Below are 7,944 nucleotides of genomic sequence, written 5' to 3' on the forward strand. Positions count from 1 at the left end.
TCCTAATAAAAGACAAGTGCTTCTCTGTGATGTGTGATTCTCTACCTGGAGTTTCTACCCTGTAATGCAATTCATACACAATGTTTTCCTTCCTTCCTTCCTTTCTTTCTTTCTTTCTTTCTTTCTTTCTTTCTTTCTTTCTTTCTTTCTTTCTTTCTTTCTTTCTTTTTTCTTTTTTTCTGAGAGACCTGTCTGTGACTATGTCACCATCATTTTCAGCATTTTCCTTTTTCCTTCATATAATGTCCTATGTGATTTTAATTTTCTGGGTTATTTTAAAGCAACCTTTAGATGCATAATAATACAAATAAATACATAATTTATTTGTTATTCATCACCAATTTCAATGTTTTGACTCCCTACAATTACCATGCCCCAAAATATACATCTTTGTAGTTTAATACCTAGCTTGAAATTAATTTTCTTTTTTTGACTCAAAGTTTACCTTATAACTTGTTTGTGTAAGTTACAGTGAAAACTTCTCACACTGAGATTTTGGATTTCTTGCTTTCGGAGAGGGACCGATAATTTAGCAACTCTATATCATAACAAATTAATAGAAGTAATTGTGTCCCTATTTTTTCTATAAATGCAAATAGAGTGATAATTATGTATCTTAAGATACCATGTCATGTCATGGTTGGAGCTGCTCGAAGTCCACCCTTTGCCACCCCGACAGAAGTGTGAATAAATAACGTCAACTTTATATCATACTCTACATAGTCTCCAATAATTCCAGTGATGAAAAATCTCAACATTTCCAAAGTGTGAGAATCTGACTGTTTAAATCAGTAGTAGTCCTTGACAAATATTTTAGCCATCAGCAACATGTATAGTATATACTATTTACTTCACACAATATATTGTATACACTATATTGATAGATTTTGGATCCCCAACACATTCAGTTTACTTTCAAAAATTGAGCTACCAAGACTGTTATGTTGTAGAGGCTCAAAGGTTATACTTGGGTCTTGTTTTTTTTTTTTTTTTTTTTCCACTATTCTGTGGTTGATGATGAACATGTCATGGCAGGTTTCCAGCATTACAGTAATAGGTTCAGTGCCTTGAAGTGCACAGCGCCTCACAATTCATACCATATGTTTTATACTCCATTCATTTTCCCTGTTTCCCACTGGATTTTCTAGTGTCTGTCTAGGCTAGGCTTTCCCAAAATGTAATAAAGTTCAAATCTGTCATTTAGTTTGTTTCCTGAATTGCCTGGTTTATTTTCATTTGTGTTGGTGATACCTTCATGGACACACTTCCCTTCTTATTCTGGACTAATATTATATGGTATTTATCTGCTATAGTTTACCTATCTATGTCACACACATCTTCCTTCTGATTTTTGGTAATCATGAATAAAGTAGCTGTAAGCTTTATGCTTAGGATTTTGGATGATCAAGTTTCCAACTTCCTTGGAAAATTCCAAGAAAGAAAATATGCTGTATCCTAACAGGAGTATGTTGAGCTTTATATGAAGTCATCTAAAGTAGGTATACATCTCACCAGAAAAAATAAAACACTTCTATTCCACATCCTTATCAATATCCATGTTGCTATTTTCCTGGATTTTAGCCACTGTCTTAGATTTATAAAGGTACTATAAATTCTTTAATGGAAGGCTTCATTTGTGTGTCATCCTTGCATAGGTGCCATGCTAATCTTCTCTGCATAGTTTGGAGTTTAGTATACGTGCTGCAGAAGCAAGCACTGCATTTTTAATCTAATTTTAATGTCCCTGATGAAAAATAATTTGGACAGTCTTCTTATACCATTTATTTTTCATCTGTAATTTCTTCAGTGATAAGTATGTTCACAATGTTTTTTGTCGTGCTTTTTGCTTGGGTTGTGGGTATTTTTTTGTTCAATTTAGATTTCAGAATATTTTGTATGGCATTTCATCATTTATAATGGGTTTTCTAAACATTATTCCATGGCACTGGCTTTTCTTTTTGTTCCCCTTACCAATCAGTTTCAGAATTTATACAGTTTTTCAATAGACAGAGGTTACTGGAGAGGTGAACACCTGCAAAATTAGTAAGAATAAGTGACTACTGTGTGCTCAGTCCTAAATAGAACATCTAAAACTGATACTTTAAGGTTCCAGGAAATTTAGGGAATATTAGGTAGAAAAAAATTTAGGAGCTGAAAATGGCATGGAGTACTGTGGAAAGCTGACTTGTGGAAATAATAGTTTTTCAGACAGGGGAGTCATTTTCTTCAGTGGTGTAGCCACTGGTAAGATGCAAATGCTCCAGAAATGACATCCCACACATAATGCATATGCTAGCAATGCTAATTTTATTCAGTGTGTTTATAAAAAGGCAAAAAAGGATACATGTTATTTAGACAAGAGGGGCATAAAGGAGGAGAACAGGGAAGACTGAGATTTCTATATATTCTATAAGACTGTTTCCTCCCACCATCTCTTGATTGACATGCTGTTATTATAAAAGCCCACCACTGCTTCTGGCTTTTCGGGTTATCTGAACTGAAATAAGCATTTGCTTGTACAGCAAGCACTTTATTCACTGAAAAATTAACTGACACATGAGTTTTTAATTTGTCTGTCATACATATGGTACAAAATTAGTCTGTGTAAAGCTATATTTTCTTTCCCATTGTACTTGTTTTGGTAGGTTCTCAACAAAACTGGAAAAAAAAAATAGTGCGTTAAGAAAGAAAGAAGTAAAAGAAATGATCCAAGGCTCGGGAACACCATGAGGAGGAGGAGGAGGGGGTGGAAGATTGTAAGAGCCACAGGGTAGGAGGACATATCCTGAGACGTCGTTCCTTCCACTGGGACACATTGGTGCATTTGTAGACCAACAGTGAACAACAACCACCCCACCAAGGAGTCCCTCATTATAATGGGAGTGGAAGAGAGGGTATATAAGAGTATAACTTGATGGAAATATGACAAATATGTAATATATTCATGCTGCAAATTTCATAATAATAGTTATATAAAATTAAATATAAGAGTTTTATGTTAAAATATGCAGAGTTTAAATTTTAGACTGTCGAAAACATCCAAATTAAATTCTTTTTTTTTGTTTGTTTGCTTTTTTTTTTTGAGGTAGGGTCTCACTCTAGCTCGGGCTCTCCTGGAATTTACTATTTTGTCTCAGGGTGGCCTTGAACTCATGGCAATCCTCTTACCTCTGCCTCTCGAGTGCTGGGATTAAAGACGTGCACCACTACACCCGGCTCAAATTAAATTCTTATTAGCATTAATTCAGACATGAACATTATCTTTAAGAAGGAGAAAAACCCCAGGTGAATATTTAATATAAACTGAGTTGATTCATGTTATTAATTCATCTCTAATAACTTGTATCCCTATAAATGCTACTGAGATGGTTGATATATTAATTAGAACTGTGACTGCAGAGTAGGAACTGGTTTACTAATTAATGTGAGTAAGCTCTAGGAGATATTATTTTATTTCTTAATATTTTCTTGATATCATTGAACTAAATTGAAAAGTTGTTATTTGAATACAAATCAATGATGATGAATTAATATTTTTCTTGCCATGGTTACAATGTTAACTTCTTTGAGAAAGAATATGAGAAGAAGTTATACTGTATAGCCTTGTTCTCACATTGGACACTGCTTCATCATTTATCCTCTAATTTACATCTACTTTTAATTTCTTTTTTCTTAGGGACATCCTCACTTAGGTTATAAAATGATGACCTTTTTCATGAAACATACATAGCTTCCCTTTTGTTTCCAGTGTGGATTTCCAGTGTCCTGTGACTGCAGCCTGTGGTGTCTTTAGCAATGACATGTATATATATATATATCTCCCACATAATATAATACATAATATTTATATATATATATATGTAATATATATATATTCAATTACAATGAAAATTGAAATGAACAATATATTTTTAGTCTTATTTCAAATGTAAGAAATAATTCAGGAAGTACAATTACAGTTCCTGAGGAGGCACACTGAGTCGAGTTTTATGAATAGAATTTCTATGTCTCCATAGAGTGCTAAATTAAGCTAATGATGGAGTATCTGATGGAACAGAATTAGATGCAAGAATAAAGATTGTGAAATAAAAAAGTACAATTGGGCTTGAGAGATGGCTTGGCAGTTAAGGTGTTTACCTTCAAAGCTTAAGTACTCATGTTCAACTGTCCAGGTCCCATGTAAGACAGATGCACAGAGACACAAGCGTGCAATGTCACACACGCTCACAAAGAGGCTCAAGTGTCTAGAGTTTGATTACAGTCTGTAGAGTTCCTGCTGTGCCACTTCTCTCTCTCAGGCTCATGCTCTCAAATTAAAAAAAAAAAAAAAATGTAACCTTGTCAACTCCAAATACCAGTGTGGTATGTCGCCTTCTTTATATTGCACACAACTGACTTATAAGCATAAAAGAAAGCAATGGCCTCCTTTATCCCACATTACTTCATGTGCCCCTAGATATTATGGAAGAGTTTGGTTTATTATCTAAGATCCTATCTTGAGTTATGAAACAGTGACAGTATGTGAGCAATTTATTTAGGAAGTGCAACAGTGGTTTAAAGTAAAAATAAAATTTTACTTCCAGACAAATGTCATAAACTGTCTGGTAGGCTGAAATGGCAATAATTTCTCCAAGTATCATGGACTTTGCATCACAAAGAGATAAAGTATGGAAGTGCAAGTAGGCCAGTGATTTGAGCCACTTGTTTCTATCTTCATAAGCCACATGGATATGGCTGGGATAAATAAGGACTCATACACCCAGGCTATGATCAGAAGTCAGAGTTTATTGAAAATAATAACTCAGTAACACAATCCTGTCAACATACATCCCAAACAGGCAGAGGCAATTTTATCAGGACTGAAGAGAATGAAGTAAAAAACACAAAACTAGACAGAAGTTTCCACCAAAACAACAAAACAAAATATAATAAAGCCTAACATCAAAAGCTTTCAAGTAGAACTAGGCAGTGATTCCCTGATTAATGGAGTGTGTAATGAAAGAAATGCTTGAGCATGACCTTTTCCAATCTATTCAATCTATATAACATTAACCCTAGGCATTTAGATGCCCACAGAAGTATTTCTAGGGAAGAATGTTTTAGTAAGAAAAAAGCATCCTTGGTAAGATAACCAAACTACAATTCCTGCATGTTTTGAGATTTTATCACTTTTTATCACTAATACTTTTTAAATGAATGCTAATACTGTTCTGTTCCATGATCTTACATAGTAACATGTCTCATATATGTAAAGCTTCATTTATGAACAAACAGACCCAAAAAATAAGGAATAAAAATCTATGTTTCTTTTAAGTTTGCTTTGTTTTTGGTGGAAAACACATGCATGTTTTACCTTCCTGAATAGGAAGTTGTGTTGACAAAGAATAGAATTTAATGATAACTGCTTAACCATTATAATGATGACAAGGAATTGGGCAGTGAATCTTTTTACACTAACAAACTTGGTGAAATACCTTTATAAACACAGATAATTTTTAACCTTCATCACTACTTCCCTATGGGGCTTCTAACACCAGTGTCGTCATCTTGCTCCCTAACAGGATCTCGGTATCAAAAATAAGCCTGAGAAGCACATTAAGACATTTATTATACCAATAACTGGGGGCTAACTCCACAATGCACGACCCATTTTCATTAACAAGGAGGGATTAATGGGAGGGGGTAGATCACAGATGAGCCTAAATAATGGTACCAAACTGCCTGTATTTACTGAAAAGAAAACTAATAAATTAAATTAAAAAAAAAAAGAAATTAACATCAATGAAGTAATTTTTTTTGTTGTTTTCTTGGTGATTTTATTCAACAGAAAAAAAAAAACAATGAAATAAATGACTTAAATAATACTTTGTGAAAACATACAATTTATTTAATTTCTATGTTTGTTAAGTATGGGATCAAGACCAGGGCTTGTCACATTAGGAAACGGGCTCTACCAATAAGTGATATATTCCCAATTTCAACATGGAGAAATTCTAAGAATATTTGGAGGTATTATAGACTTGAAGCTGGAGAATGCATCAAAAATCCTCACAGCTTCCTTTCTGGAAGTGTCTTATGGGTTGAATTGTGCTCTAATCCAAATTTCAGTTTAATCTTCAAGAACCTCTTAATATGAGCTTGTTTACAAATCAGCTCAGTGGACATGTAAAAATCTAGGGGTGAGTTTATCAATATAAGACTTTGTCAAGTGAGACTGCTGTATATACAGAAAGAATCCACATAGGACAATGCTATATAAATACAAAGGCAGCTATCATGGTGCTATGTTTATCAGCCAAGAGAAACCAAAGCAGGTAAATAAGCATTTATATCCTGGGAGTGAGTCTTCTTAGTATTATTAGTGGCCTTACTCTGTATTTTAACAACAGATTTCTAGTCCCCAGAAGTGTGAGACAGTAAAGTCCTGAGATTGAAGAGGCAAATTTCATGGGACCTTGTTCTATGAAGTGTGTTATTGAAGGGGTCACCTTCTTCTGTTAGGTATGTGACATAGAGGAGCTAAGATAAAATAAGGCATGCCATTGTGGGTTTTTTTTTTTTATTCATCTAGGCACGTATACCAAGTATTTTTTTCATGACAAAGTATGACATACTTCCACCACTCATATTTAGGGAGCTGTGGTACAAAAATTCTGGTGATTTTAGCACAGTAAGACTCAACTTAGTATTCCATACCTGTTAGGTTTTGTTAAAAATATAAAATACTATTAAAAAAATTTAAAAATGTAAGGCAAATCCATAGCATGGTTATTTATTCAGCTACGTGGAGTGAGTGGGCTGACATAGAGGAAACTCTGAAGCATGATAGAAACACAGTCTGAATTTCCCTTATAACTATAAGGCTTCTTCACTTATCACTTCACTTGTGCAATGCTCAATGCTAGTATGCATAACAGCAGAGCTCACAAAAATTGTAACTGGATTACAATTAGAAAGACAGTTATCTTTAAAATAAATTTCCTCTGATAAAATTGCCATTAGGTTCTAGGATGTCAACATATATCTCAAGGCAGACACAAAGTTTTAGCTAATTTTAATTGAATATGAAATTCAAAAGAAATCTATCAATAAGGCATTATGCTTTTATTAAAAAGAACTAAAACCAGGCTGGAGAGATGGCTTAGTGGTTAAGCGCTTGCCTGTGAAGCCTAAGGACCCCGGTTCGAGGATGGATTCCCCAGGTCCCACGTTAGCCAGATGCACAAGGGGGCGCATGCGTCTGGAGTTCGTTTGCAGAGGCTGGAAGCCCTGGCGCGCCCATTCTCTCTCTCCCCCTCTATCTGTCTTTCTCTCTGTGTCTGTCGCTCTCAAATAAATAAATAAATAAAATTTTAAAAAAACCCTAAAACCTAAAACCCTCTCAGCAAGTGTTGTAAAAATTTTACTATTCTCTAATACATACCTTAGATAATACATTTATAGAATAAAGTTGTGAAACTTTATTTTTGTGAAACATTTTGAGATTAGGCTGTATCTTCAATCTACAGTGACATCAATGACGCAGTGCCCAAGAGGGGTTGAAATTCACTTGTCAATGCTTCAATGTTAGAAAATGATTATGATTAAAATAGCATTTATATATTCTGTTGTTTTTGTTTTTCAGCAATATTCATGCAATAGAATATTACTCAAGTTATACTTAATAGTGTGATAGAAGGAACAGCCACATGCATAATAAGAGACATTTAAGAAAAAATGTCTCTTTTCATATATTGAATAAAATATTTGTGATTTCCGATGTTAAATTAGAAAAGGTGCATTTTGAATTTAGTAATTATGGTAATAAGAGAAAGTAAACTTTTTTTACAAATTAATTCATTGTATAGACTAAGAAATATCAAGAGCTGGAGGAATGGCTTAGCAGTTAAGGCATTTGCCTGCAAAGCCAAAGGACCCAGGTTCAACTCCCCAGGACCCACATTA

General features: G+C 34.1%; 1 non-coding gene across 1 annotated transcript; it reads right to left on the bottom strand.

Moving 5' to 3' along the window:
* Positions 1–1,609: 1,609 nt before the first annotated feature.
* On the bottom strand, positions 1,610–1,717 carry LOC123461209. The gene has a single exon (XR_006637510.1). It is a non-coding gene; the product is annotated as a U6 spliceosomal RNA (small nuclear RNA).
* Between the last annotated feature and the right edge of the window lie 6,227 nt (positions 1,718–7,944).

This window comes from Jaculus jaculus, chromosome 5 (assembly GCF_020740685.1).
Source record: "Jaculus jaculus isolate mJacJac1 chromosome 5, mJacJac1.mat.Y.cur, whole genome shotgun sequence".
Taxonomy (NCBI): Eukaryota; Metazoa; Chordata; class Mammalia; order Rodentia; family Dipodidae; genus Jaculus; species Jaculus jaculus.